Source organism: Notolabrus celidotus, chromosome 7 (assembly GCF_009762535.1).
Source record: "Notolabrus celidotus isolate fNotCel1 chromosome 7, fNotCel1.pri, whole genome shotgun sequence".
Lineage (NCBI taxonomy): Eukaryota > Metazoa > Chordata > Actinopteri > Labriformes > Labridae > Notolabrus > Notolabrus celidotus.
In genome coordinates, this window is record NC_048278.1 from 29,057,298 (window position 1) to 29,072,443 (window position 15,146).

At 39.6% G+C, this 15,146-nt stretch overlaps 1 protein-coding gene across 1 annotated transcript in view; it reads right to left on the bottom strand.

Annotated features, from left to right (window-relative positions):
* LOC117815966 (sorbin and SH3 domain-containing protein 2-like) overlaps positions 1-15,146 on the bottom strand; it is a 71,790-nt gene that overhangs the window by 47,493 nt on the left and 9,151 nt on the right. Inside the window, 1 exon segment of the mRNA XM_034687990.1 lies at positions 12,927-13,114. The gene's annotated coding sequence lies outside the window, so the exon portion shown is untranslated.

Sequence of the window (15,146 nt, forward strand, 5' to 3'; positions counted from 1 at the left end):
TATTTTGTAAAAATGTTATCCTGTGGTCAATGGAAGTTAAACATCATACGTCCGGCATACGCCTGCCATAATTTGTAGGCAAGTTATGCAGACGTTGACACACGTTCACACACGGAGAGCTTTGTGTCTGCATGTGTGTGTGTGTGTGTGTGTGTGTGTGTGTGTGTGTGTGTGTGTGTGAAGCCTTGGAGCCAGAGGTACGCTAGACTTTTTCGTTGTCTGTCTTTTGCCTGACAGGGTCATAAAAGTCCCGTCATAATCTATTTTTACCCGTCACTTTAATCTTTAAAATGATGAGAATGACATGTTCAATAGCATTTCATTTTCATTCATTTGTAATTAATATTCAGTCCGAACAAGCTGAACAGAGAATCCACACCGTGCCATCACACATCACACATATAACCTTTTCTCCGCTGACTGTGGCCCCAGTAGCTACATATGAACAATGAAATTAAACGATTGCACTTAAAATAGGAACAGTTCACCTGCTGTGGCCTGAACGCACACTCTCACACCTTCCTCATGGTCCGCGTGGACTTGAATTGCGTGCCCGCTTGTGCGTAATCAAACGTCGCAGGTGGTATGGCTGTAGGGGGTACTGTCATGAGGTTTTGGACTTTTGCCTCGGACAGACAACTTCTCATGGCTTGATGTTGTTTTAGAGGCTGAATCTGCGCTCTGCTGCCACACTGGAGATTGGAATTACAAGCGCCACTTTAGCCAAAGTTTTGAAATCAGGGAACATTTCTCTACGTTAGTGATCAGAAGTCGGCAAGACTCTCTGACCGAGGGTTTTTCTGATCCCCCAAGCACTCGCTTCAGCGGGAGGAAATCCCGCAGCATGCGCTCCTTCTGCACTAGTGGTTCAGCTGCACCGGTCACAGACGCGCTCCCACGCCTCCTTTCCGGAACTCTTCAAAGCGCTGTCAGCACCCGGATTGCGAGATGCATTGAGTATGGTGTCCAAGTCAGAGATGATGCTCAGATGGGAATCTTTTTTTGATTGATTTGGTTACCTCCGCGATGTATACTCGGTGCGTTAAGTTGAAAATGTCTGCACGTTTGCATGTGTGAGTGTGACGCCGCAGAACCTGCCGTCTTGTGAGGCCTCGTTGAATGTGTCATTTCTGTGTTCTACAGTATATAAGCTATAGTAAGTTGGTTCTACCTCTAAAAGAAATAAGCCTTCCATTTAATTGTTGTTGTAATGAGAGTGCAAAGAATCTGGTCATTCTAGACCACTGATTGTTGTTTAGTAAAATTTGATCAGTCACAACACAATGTGTTGTGTCATTTCTGTGTTCTACAGTATATAAAAGGTGCAAGGTGTTACACAGCTGTGAACACACACAGTTCCAAAGCTGTATTTTTGTTCTACAGAAAAAAACTCCAAGTGTGGACATTTGTTTCAAGTTAGAAACAAATAATTCTGAAGTTACAACTACACTACACATAAAGTGCTTTAAGTTGTTACTCAATAAAAGAGAAGTAATTCAGCAACTGACTGTTATTTTTTAATGGTGCAATAATTTTGGGTTACTGTCAAACAGAAAATCAATAATCGCTGATCGAGAAACGTTAATAATCGAAAATCGGTTGGTAATCGAATCGGGAGCTCAATAATCGGAATCGAATCGAATCGGGAAATCGGACCGATTAACCACCCCTAGTAATTACAGGTTTAAATGTATCAAATTTGATCGCATTATTGTTGTATTTATATTGAGAAAAATGTTATCACGGTAATTATGGTTATTGAATTATCGCCCAGCCCTAGGAGCATCTATATGACACAGCAGAATATTATGAAGACTACTTCTAGATGAGGTTAAAGTCATCACATGTCACGAACCACTAGTTTTGCCCAAGCAGCAACCTCCTGCTGCGAGAATTGAAGCCAATGCGGGAGTGTTAAAACTCGAGTCCTTTGAATGTCCGCTTGATGCCGGCTCCAGAAGTACCGGAAACCACATACACACCAATTCAAAAAAGCCGATCTTTACAGCAGAAATAAACATGTTTACAGCCTGGTGCAAGAAATGAGTGGAGACTGGATAGGTCATTTCTCTATCCGCACACATCCGTAGGGGGGGTGAATTTTTTTCAGAACGTGGCAATTTCGAAGATATTGAGATTACGAGTTTTCCATTACAAGAGGCACAGCTGACTTAATTGACAGGCGGGAACACTGTAGCTGTTGGCGAGGAGGCTCAAAGCCCGCCTCCACACACCTCACACTCAACAGCAGTTTGGTTGAATTCAGCATTTCAAATATGGCTCCAGCCAACGTTTGGCTTCAAAACAGCGCTTCAGAAACAGATGGGTGACGTCACGGACACTACGTCCATATACAGTCTATGTTTTTGCCCCATTGTTAAAAGAACTGTTGAACTAGATGACATTGGCAGTAAAGAATGAAAAAAAGGAAATGAAATCCAGACAGTATGACTCAAACACAAAAGGTGGGAAAGAAAAACACAAACATGTCCTCAAAGAGCACTCGCTGGGACGCCATCAGTCACTGGCAGACTGCCTGGGTGTAGACAAAACAAGTGCCTGAAAAGTAATTTGTCGAAATCCCTCCAACGAGAAAAATGACAACAATGAAAGAATGCACAATGATTGAGCTGTCGGGAGCAATGTAAGTTTTACACAACTTTTTTTTTTTTCAATTTTGTGCTTGAAGTAGAATCTGGAGCTGTACAAGGTTAAGGATTAAAGTTTATGTTGTTTTCCAACTGTAGAGCACAAGTTGTACCCAGCAGAGAGTCACTAATAGAGACTGACTGTGAGATAAAGACTCACAGTTCTGTGACAGCACGCTCGACTGCCTGGTTTTTGCCTTTTTTATCTTATTGTCCCAATTTGAGCATCTCACTGAGTTAAATGGAACCATCTCCTCTATCAGATATCACATTGCAGCAGCTGATAAGAATGAATACCTGCTACATTCACATTCACATCCATATTAGGCAGCTTTAGTCCCACTTCACTCTCAGCCCCGCTGAAGCTGCTCCAAGACTCAGCTGTTGTTCTTCAAAGCTGAACAACAGGTAGCTAGGTGGGCCCTCAAATTCAACACTGTACCCAGTTCTATTGAGACCTGTCCCTGCAGAGTTTGCATATTGCTTTGACTGATGTAACACAACTAGAAACAAAATACGTTTTGTTGTACAACCTGAGCAGCTGCTATGCTTCAAAGTAACTGAAGACGACAAACAGTCAGTGGGGGAATGACTCTCTTACTTGTAGCCAGAATTTAATTATTGTTCCATTTGAGGCATAAAAGTGTAGAGCAAGACAGGTCTAACATTTTGAAAATGGAAAAAGCATGAGTATAGCAGTTTTGGTAGGTGTTTGAGGCTTGTTAAAGGCTGGGTGTTATGATACTGCAGTTATCACAACGACTCTAGTAGAGATTTGGAAACATTCAACAGGATTGCAGTGACCATACAGTTTGTATAGAATACCTTCTTGAAACTTAACACTGAAAAAAGAGAAATTCTCATTATTGGTCCAGAAAAAATTAACCCTGCCCTCCAGTCCTCCTTTGGTTCCCTGTCACACAACGTAAATTCCAATGTCAGAAACCTGGGAGTGACCTTTGACAGAAACGTAACCTTTGAAAAACACATAAATAAGATCATCCAGTCCTGCTATTGTCACCTTAAAAATATTGCCCGGATAAGATAAATGCTGACTTTTAATGACACACAAACGATTATTCATGCTTTCATTTATTCTACATTAGATTATCGTGACAGGCTTTAAACAGGCATAACTCACAAATCTATCAATCGACTTCAGTTGGCAACCAAAACCAAGAAGAGGGAGCACATGACTCTTGTTTTAATGACCTAACACTGGCTACCCATTGCTTTTAGAGTAGATTTTTAAGGTTTATCACTTTTAAAGCACTTCACAGCCTGGCCCCTGAATGTATATATGTGGTTTGATGTCACCCTACCAGCTCGGGCGCAGCCTTATATCCTCAGTTAGGAACCTCTTTGAAGTTCCTGTCACAAACTTAAAAACTAAGGGTGAGCGATGGTTTGCTGTTCAGACTCCAAGACTGTGGAACGACCTGCCTGAGGATTTCAGACAAGTTACATCAGAATCTTTTTTAAATCACAGCTGAAAACATATTTTTATCGAAAGGCCTTCCTGTAATATTGTTTTATCCATGATGCTACATTTATTTTATTTGATATTTTTTAAGTTATATTTTTTGGGGCTTTTACACATTTGTTTTATAGTGGAGAGGACAATGGATAGCGTAGGAAACTGGGAGAGAATGGGGGAATCACATGTGGGAAAGGAGCCACAGGCTGGAATCGAACCTGCGCTGCCCACTGTATGGGTGCGCAACCTAATCATTAGGCTAAATCTGTGCCTGGCTACATTTATTTTTTAATTTTCTTTTATTAACTGTTTTCTTTTTTTCTCTCCTTTGTTTTATTGTTTTAATTGGTTCTAGTAGTCTCTCTTTTAGTCAGCTGTTCCTTTAAGCTGTTCCTCTTAAATTTTCTTGCTAGTTCAATATGTCTCCCCCTCATGCATTGTTTATTATTGTGGGTTTTTATGATGTAAGCACTTAGGAACGTCTGTTTTGATAAGTGCTGTATAAATACACTTTATTATTATATTATTATTATTATTATTTTTATTATTATTATTATATTATTATTATTAAAAAAAATCATACTAATTTGATAGTTGCTACTCATTCTTTAAAATACTGTATCCTAATTGGATGTATTTAATTTCAGAATATCTTTTCTAACAGAGCATTAAAAGGTTTTGTTGTGAGTCTGTGTAAGGACAGCAGGAGAGAGTGAATGGTTATTGGAGATAAGCTGACTATGGCCTCAGGGGTCTTGACCCTGTAGTGGTCACTCAGACTGAGACATACTCTGGGGATGTCAACAGATTAAGCTCCTTAGCAAATCTATTTTAAGATGCAACAAAAACAGTATCACAAAATGTTTCTGTTCTAAAAAACTTGTCCAATGTTTATGCTACATAATTGAAAAGGATGAACTCATGCTGAGATATTTACAGATACTCAGTGAAATATTCAGTGTAATATGATAAAATAAACATTATGAAGTATCTGCAGTGATACTCTGTAGTCAACATTAGTTATAAGCTCTGTTGGGTGAGTTTGAAGGGGATAAAATGAAGCCTTAATCGTACTGGCGGTATCAGAGAGAACAAATCCCTTTTTAAACAAGGCAACAGAACTTCCCTGGAGATCCAACATAAATCCCAGCCGAGACGAGGCTATTCTGAAATCCAACTGACAGGAGGAGTCACCCCTCCAAAAAAGGCAGAGTTCAGAATGCCCTCCTTCCTTAATGACTGAATTGTGGCCAAGTTATTTGAGTGGTGCATTTTTGTGGTTTAAAAAAAAGTGGGGAGTGCAGGGATGTGGTCTGGAAAAAAGAAAGGCTTGGGAATCAAAATAAGAGTGTAGGTATAAAGAAACACAATTGTGCAGTAAGTGGAGGCTGTACTTTCCAACTTTGAGTATTTGTAGTACGTCAAATATTCATGTGAAAGATCAGTCGAACAAATAAACATTTTAACAGCGTATAATTCAGAGTTTAAACACCACAACGCAGGAGGAGTACATGGAACTGAAAGTCAACATATAATAGCTTCCTCATCTCACACTGACAAAGACTACTTAAAAACTGAAACAAGCAGGAGGAACACGGTCCTTTGAGCTGTTGTCGGTTACATCAGCTGCTGCAAAGATAACTCAACACTTGCTGTATCCATTCCCAAACCTCCCTTTTGGACAAGTTCATAAAATAACTGACTGTTAGTGAGCCTGCTGGAGGAAATATTGTGGTACATAGGAACTATTCATGATGCTACATTAATCAATAATGAGCCCATACATTATGTTATTTCCATTCTGCAGCTGCACAGGGCAAAGGTTGATTCTGTGTACTAGCAGGGTACTGTTTGAAAATAGAAAGTATTTCTGGAATTTGCTTATCCATCCTAACGTTATAAACCAAACAAAGATCCTTCTATATTGTTGTGTGAGGCACTAAAGTATCTTGGCAGACTGATAATCCTTTCACAGGAATACTCTTATCATACAGTTAGAGCTGGGCGATATTGAAAATTATGTTATCACGATAGATTTTTGCTCCTGAGTAAAAGTTGAAGAAACCAGTTTGTTAGCTTGTATATGGATTAAGTTTTCTGATAAGCTTCTTGAATCCATCATTTCTGATGGTGCTAACCATAGACTGTATTGGACAGCGTTGCTCCGCCTTTTCCCATTGTGCGGTTTTGAAGCCAAAATATCCTGTTCCAGAACGCAGACATCTTTTAAATAGCTCTGCAGCCAGTCTGTGTAGGGAATTTGTGTGTTTTCACTGTAACAAGCTCCGCCCTACAGCGTAGCGTCCCGAGATCCTACAGAGTTTCTCCCTACGGCAGCTGTCAATCAAAGCAAACCCGGATGTAAAACCCTGTTTTTAACCTCTAATAACTAACAAAAAATAATCTTTTCAGGAAAAAGAGGCCTTGAACACAAAACAGTCAAATAATAAATACATATCACCACAGCATACGGATGTGAGAAACGTTCGTACGACGTGTATTTATTTTTTAAAGTTTGGCCGCAGCCCCATTCAAATGAATGGGGGAGACTGAGTTTTTGACCTGTGCTGCAGCCAGCCACTAGGGGGAGCAGTTTTTGTGGAATGCACTTCAAGCTGAGCGACATGACGTCTATTCTATATTCGGTCTATGGTGGTAACAGGAAGCAGGTCTTTAGTGTAAGATGAGATTTTTGTGAAGCTTTAGTTTGTAGATTCTTATTTTTCTCAGGTTAAGATTATTTGCATAATTTGATTTAAATTTACAACAAAGATATAACAATTTTTTTTCTGTGTATCATTTTATAGAGTTTTGTTTTAATTTGTGAACTCCCCTTTAAGATTACTAAGGGTTACAGGCAGAGTGATGTTGTTTCCCAAAGTGCAGTGAATGCATCATGGTTATTCATTGTTCAGTGGTAATCCAATTGTGGTAGACATTAAACGTGTTAGAAATGCGCAGCAGAAGTTGTCTCTGTGCTCTTCCTTTACCCACATCCTGAAAGTATATTTAATGAAGTGTATTAAGTTAATAGTTACACAGTGTCAGACTAACGACTCTGCTTGAGTTTTCTTCAGTGTCGTTGTCTCTCATTTCAGCTGTTTACATTCCCCTCCGAACGTCTTTAACCCCCGCTACCTCTCACCCTGCAACATGATTGGCTGTTCAATGCAGTCTTCTTCTTCTGTCTAATGCTGGGTGGCAACTAGTGTTTAAGGCTCATTAGCACCCCCTTTTAGGTTTATTTTTATCACATTTTTATCAAACATTTGTCATATTTATACTGATAAAAATTGTATCACGATAATTATTATCGAATTATTGCCCAGCCCTACATACAGTTACAAATGTGAGATCTAAATTAATTTCCGAATGAGACACTAACTTCTAATCCACTCAGAGGTATGTTTAAAGATTATAAAGCACGACGCAGAGGCTTGTGTAAAAATCCTTATGAGGCTGCCTCTTAGCTGCAGTGTTAAAATCCTTTAATGCACGCATCAGAGTGATTATCCTGCTTATACCTTGGGTTCTTGCCAAAAATGTTGAACAAGTACTTTCATTTATTCTGCAACTCTTTCAAGCCAGTCAGAAAAACAGAAGCCGGGACCATAATGCATCACTATAAAAACTGGAACATCTTTTCTGACACATGAGTAAAAGTCTCAATAATAAAAAGAGTCGGCCCTCTTCAGCACAGTGACAAAGCTCTGTGCTGGTGAGATCATAAAAGGAGATTTGATTAGCAGCATGTCACTATTCTACCTCTGTATTACCGCCACCAGTTGAACAAACACCACATCCAACAAAGTCTCTGTTATCAGCCTTGTTTGTTCAACCTTGCCACTCATTAGCAGACCCCCCTTTGGCTGTATGAATGGATAGGGGAGGTCAATACGCTGACCCTGCGTGCCCACTCACTGCCCATCCAGCAAAACAACAGAGGCCCGTGTGTTCTGCAGATTGCATCACAACTCCGCTAACGAGCAGATCCATCGGCCTGAGAGCGCTAATGCAATTATGTAACGCAAACCCCGGCGCTCTGAGTCGAGGCTATGGGGGGAAGAAAGATGAATTGGATGTGACAACTCGTGGGTTTGTTATCTTACCATTACTATACAGAGCTTGAGATGCACTCGCTGTATAGACTGATGTGCACAGAGGGGAAGGGAGAGATATAAAAAGATATGATAGAAGAGCAAGGACAAGCATTAAAGAAGGAGCAAACAAAAACACAGACGAAGACAGAGCGAGATAAGAGACTGCAGTGAGGATGAGAGATTAAGAAAAGGAATATGTTTAGAGGAGTAAAACCCAAACTACATGACGTAGAATATTAGCATTAAGTATTATGTAAGCTGTCTGGCTAAAGCTGTGTGGGGGGGGGGGCACAGCATCACTTGTAAATAACACCTCTACAGGGCCCACTGTTTCATCTCCTCTGCTCAAAGATGCAACACATGTAAAGCCTAAACAAACGAGATCTGGGCCACAAACTGAACCAAACACGACGAGCTAACATCAGCAGGGTATTAATAAAACGATAAGGGTGAGACAGCGGGAGGCTCTCACTCGGTGCTAAATGCCAAAGCAATTTCAAAGATGGAGCCCGAGCTCTTCCTGACTCGACATTTTGACATAGTGTTATAGCGGGAGGGGGGGCTCACTTTATGGCTCCAGCTCTTTAAAATGGTTGAGTGAAGGGAGAGCAACTGTTAGTCACCTCGCCATGTAAAACACATCCAGTTTAAAATGTGATGTTCAGACTATAACTCTGTCAGCTGAAGATAAACTAACCCACATCATTACACATCATTTCCATGCTCACAAAGCTATGAAAACAGGGTCTATGAAGGGAGCGACACTTTCTGAAAGATAATCAGTGAGATGATGATCTTTAAGAGACATTTCTTTCTCAACTGCTGGAATCTATGGCGACTAAAACTAGAAATGCAAAGGGGAAATAAGGAGATGGTGTAAGATGAGAGCCATAGTCATAAAAGTCAGCGAAGAGGCTGTGAATGACACTGAAAACATGCCTGCATTATAACCATACACTATAAATAATGGACGTAGTAACCATGAAGTCAGCCATCTGTTTCTGAAGCGCTGTTTTGAAGCCAATCAGTGGCAGGAGCCATATTGGAAATGCTGAACACAACCTAACGTCTGTCGAGCTAGTATGAGGTAAAGAGGCGGGCTTTGAGCCTCCTAGCCAACAGTGTTCCTGCCTGTCAATCAAGTCAGCTGTGCCTCTCATTAGGGATGGGCAATGATATTCAAATATTCGTTCACGTAGGAAAAATCCAATAGTTACTTCGAGCATTTTCTCATTAAGTACAATTTTTCTTTGTTTTTACCGGTGCCTGGTTGTAATATGGTATTCCCGCCAGACGGTGGCTATAGAGCATCTTAAAGCTGTTTGCTAACCGCATTAGCAAACAGAAGAAGAAGAATGCTAACTGCATTAAATAGCAAAAGAAGAAGAAGAAAACAATTGCGACAGGCAGTTTTCTTCGTTTCTAAATCTCACACTACTCCGCAACACACGTATTTCCAGAGACTGAGTATGGCTGTAAAATGTAAACACACACGCCACGCCATGTCACAGAAACATCGACTCTGTCAGTGCTTGCTACTAGCAGCACCTTGCCCTGCTGCTGGTTAACGTAACTGCCACACAAACAGGCCGTTAATGAGACGTCTGTGTGTGTGTGTGTGTGTGTGTGTGTGTGTGTGTGTGAGGGAGGGAGGGGGGGTGATTATTTGAATAATCATCGAATAGATGCCAATGATTATCGAATAGTGTTTTGGCTTGAGAAGCCCATCCCTACCTCTCATACTGGAAGACTCGTATTCTTAATATCTTTGGAATTGCCGCGTTGTGAAAAAATTCACCCCCCACAGTGTGTGCGATCGAGACATGAGCTATCCAGACTACACTTGTCTTTTGTACCAGGCTGTGAACATGTTTATTTCTGCTGTAAAGATCGGCTTTTTTGAATTGGTATGTGGTTTCCGATACTTCCAGAGCCAGCCTCAAGCGGACACTCAAAAAACTGCAGTTTTTAACACTTCCACATCAATTCTCCCGGCCTGAGGTTGCCGCTTGATTATAACATGAGTTTTCCACACCCTCGCAATACCCTGAGGAAATATTTCTAAATGACAAATTAACTGGCTGATTTAACTGCACTTTAGTATCAGCTAGCTCAGCATTATGAAGTCCTTGAAGCAAGGTATTTCTTACAAGAAAGCAGTTCTTTTCACTTCCAACTGAGTTCTATATAATTCTTCAGTCTTAATAATCTCTTATAGAGGGATGTTAATTCTGTCAGCAGAGATGCTTTGAGGTAATTGCACCCAAGAGGAAAAAATTAGTGGCTGAAGAACTATACAGTCACATTACAGTAAGACTGTTTAACACTTCAGGGACAGCATGAGCTGCATTCCAGTTTTAGACTTTGTATTTAGTTTTAACAAATATTTTTTAAAATCTACTGACGAATGATGAAGAAAATATTTACCAAAGAGTCTGACATTTGACGCAAGGGGTGTACTCAAGCTGAATAGCTATCAGCTGCGGCTAAGATTACATTCCCTATACATACTCTGGATTCCCCAGGTACCAGTGTTAAGTGGCGAGCATGAAGATAAGAGGGGCTTGATTAGCAGGGGTGCTATATTTACTGCCATTAGACGGGACCTTTTACCCTCCAAGGTGGTCCAGATCATCAGGAGAATCAACCTGAGGAATCTCTATGTACACTTGGTGCAAGGCGTCAGGATTTATTGTCCTTTTAAGCATGTTTGGCTCTAAAATTCACGGGCTGGTGACAAAATGAAGTGTCTCAGGGAGGGGACGTTTTTTTGGGGATCTTTCCTTGAAACTAAGGCTAAATATAAGATCTCAGATTAGATATTGCTCCGTCTATTTTATGTCCTTGGCCTTATATGTCATCTCCTTATGTAGCTTTTACTCATTTTAAACGTATGGTGCTATTTGTACTTTTCTTTTTTTTTTTTTTTGGTCATTTGTGTTTTGGTGTCTCCTCTCCCTTCTTACTTTCATTTTATTCTTTTGTTTAATCTTGATCTTTTTAGGCATCCATTTTTAACATCTGGCAAGGGACTACGGATGTAAACTAGCCTTCTGGCTAATTCTGTCATATTTACAGAAGTGTTAATTAATATTTATGGCCCTTTTAAATGAAAAATAAAAATAAAATAGACACTTCAAGACCGCCCTGAACAACTCCATTTATTTTGGATTCAGTAATATTTTTTCTTCCATAATGGCCATCAAACAATGCTGCAGTCAGCTACATAAAAACTCAGTCTCACAGAGCTTTGTTGATGTTAATGTAATCAAGCAATGCTGCAATTATTACCAGAAAGTGAGAATTTACATACATGTATTCTTGTTATTGAAAAAGGGTAATTTGAGAGCTCTGCGTTGTCTGCTTTTGAATGTCTTTGTCCTTTTGTAGCTTTTACACAAACACTCAGTATCAGGAAGGAATGAGGAAGCGGAGGGTAGAATGGTGTGATAGTCACAAGAGAATCAGCTCAAAGTGAAACAGTAGTAAAGCTGTACAGCTCTGATAAGCTCCCTTATTTGCAGGACACACACACACCTTTATAATCAGCCGAAAATAAACTTGTGTTCAAGCCTGAATTATTTTGGTCTCTCTCCAACAAAATTACTACACTCTGGACCGACATCACAGGTTATACATTCAAGGCATCTCTGTCCAAAATGCTGCAGCCAAGTCTGAGCAGACTTGGTCTTGGCTGACTCAGTTATGTGCTGATACTGTCCTGTGACAGAAACAAAATATAATATGATTTATACAGGGACAAACTCCAGAGAACCAAGCAAACCTGTCCTACAAACCGAAGCTGGGAACCACCCTCCACTGTGCACCCAGGGGGTCAAGGTGACATTCCACAACACCTCTGAGACCGGACTAATGGAGGGATTGGTGCATGGCTTTTGTTGAGTGAGAAAGAGGAGACCGTAAAATAGGTGTGTAACAGGAGATGGAAGTATGCACGGAGGGAGGAAAAGGAGATTCTCCGTCAAATTACAGGGTGAGGGGGGAAAAGAGGACCGAAGGTTTGAGGGCTTTAATTTTAAACTCATCTCCATATTAAGACAACCAAAATCAAAAGGTTTAAAAATAAGGTCAGAAGGTGTTGTAGTTAAAAACTTTTCTCATTCTCTGGTCTCAGTTCAATATGAGTTTTTAAGCATGAAAAATGTTACATCCACAAGTTATTTCCTGATGCTATTTCTGAGGTGAATGTGGTTTCAGCCACCGTTTTATTTGACACTATTTCTCCTGTCCATCGTCACAAAAGACAAAAATTCTTTTCACTCTGTAATTTGGGGTTTTGGCAGAACAGATAAATACAATTCCCTTTTGGTGTTGAGGCTGTAAAATCTATTCAGATCTTTTAATGTGCATTCCACTGACAGCTCTGATGTACTGTGAGTTTTTCAAACCTTCAAGTATTTGCGTTATATATTCATGTATTATATGAAATATGTGGGTATAATAACCATGTTTAAGTCCATTGATAAAAATCTAGTTTTTCAATTAACTTTTGAACATTTTAATTCACTAAAAAACTTTTTCTGTGTTGTGGAATTCAGAAGAAAGAAATCCCTTTACTGATGAAATGCGACGCTGCAGTCTGATTCTCTTTTGTGACATTTAACCCTAAAAGCCTGACCTCTCAGCCAGAGCAGAGTGCAGGTGCATCAGTCCATCAAGCAGAGAAAATGGAACTCTTACCGTCATAAGACCAACAGTCTGGAGACTTCCTAAGACTCAGGTATAGGTGAGCTGTGAGCCCTCCCTCTCTCTCTCTCTCTTCTTATGCTCTGATTTGTTTTGTCTTTCTCTTCCCCTCCACTCCACTCAGGGTTTAGTCTCTCCTCTCAGTCAAGCTTTTTACTCCCAGGTCTTACCCTGCTTAATGCCTGGGGGGCACAGAGACAACAGAACGAGGAGAAAATTAGAGCGCTGGAGAGAGGGAGTGACGAACAGGGGAAGAGAGTTCCCTGTTTGGGTGAAGCAGTGATCAGATACGGCTATTTTCAGACTCAGGCATGCTCGTCTATGAGACTGGAAAGTTACCCCCTAGTGTGGAGGGGTGGGGGCTAAGTGACAGGGCTGACTATCTCTGTTTTACCACACGCACACATGTTTGCATGCATGCATACCACACAGTATGCATGCATCTTATATGACAGAGATATTGAGACTTTTAAACGTAAACTAAAAACATATTTATTCAGTCTGGCTTTTATGTAGGGTTTAACAATTTTATTACTTACCTTTTACTATAATATTGATTTAAATGTTAGTTTATTATTTTAGTAATTTTACCTGTTACATTATTCTATTTCTATTTATTTTTTCATTCATTTATTTATTTTATTTATCTACTCAGTTTTTTTGATATTTTAAGCCTAAGTTTTATTTTCAACTCTTATCCCTACCCTTTTTAAATCTATTTATTTTAACTATTTGTATTCTTAATTTTGATGCTTAAACTTATTTTAATTACACATATTGCATTGTTGGTGTGCTTTGGTCTCTATTTTATTTTATTTTTATTTTAAATTTTGATGTTTTAACTTATTACAATTACACATATTGTATTGTTGGTTTGCACTAGTCTCAATTTTATTTCATTTTTTATTTTTGATGCTTTAACTTATTTTAATTACACATATTTTATTGTTGGTTTGCACTAGTCTCAATTTTATTTTTTATTTTAAATTTTGATGCTTTAAATTATTTCAATTACACATATTTTATTGTTGGTGTGCACTAGTCTCAAATTTATTTCATATTTATTTTTAATTTATTTGTATTTTTTAACTTATTTTAATTACCCATATTTTATTGTTGGTGTGCATTAGTCTCTATTTCAGTTTATTTTTATTTTTATTTCTATTATTATTATTATTTTCCCCAAATATTTCTTGCCATTGCTTAATTTCTGCCTCTTTCTTGTTTTTCAATCCCTGTAAGCAATTGGGGTTGCGTTTGATTTGTATGAAAGGTGCTATATAAATAAAGCTTGATTGAATGATTGATATGCACACATAGTGAGACTATGTGAAACACACTTTCACATACTGAACAAAAATGAACGTGTTGTGGTTCTATACTTTAAAAGTGCATCACTTCGGCACACCTCTGACATATCATGCAAGTAGTCCACCTCACCTCCAGGGCTTTAATGCCACACAGCGACCCATGTCGTCAGTATGAGGCTATGTAGAGTGGACCCCTCAACACAGAAACTGACAGGAGTGTCACATCGTTCTCACATGAGATGTTCTCTCGCTCCGTGCTGCTGACACATTCATCGCCTGTGAAGACGGCTGGCTCAGAGATATGCACACACATGTTCAAAGGCAAGTGCACGCAGCAACATCTCTCCTTTTATCACAAATAAACCCTGTGTGGTCAGGGTGGTCCATGTATACAGACTCATCTTGTGTCCACTCACCTGTGTCATTAATAATAGTACTGCTGTGTAATCCATACGGGAATGTATATTTGGAGATGACCACACACACACCCTTCACAGGCTGAATATACACAGCAGAGGGGTCAGCCAGAAGCACCTCTAGACCCCAGACTCCCTGCTATTCTCAGAATGATGATGTAACTACTGCTATTAGCATCTCATATTTAGAGCCTGGATACCTAAAACCAACCAGGCAGCTACTGTGCAATATGCTATTTGGATCACTTCCACCTCCTCCATTCGCACCTTTACTTGTCAATAAACAAAACAGGCACAAGAAATCAGTGACTAACAAATTAATGCGTATGGAGGTTCAGGAAGAGTTCAGCACTTGCTACAAAGAGAATCCATTAACGCACGGTAATGTGGCTCCATTAAGCGGCAAGTGAATGCTGATAAGATTGCTGAGTGGTGACTTGTTTTTCCTGTAAAAACACACACAGACAAAACAAGAGTCTGAATTCAAG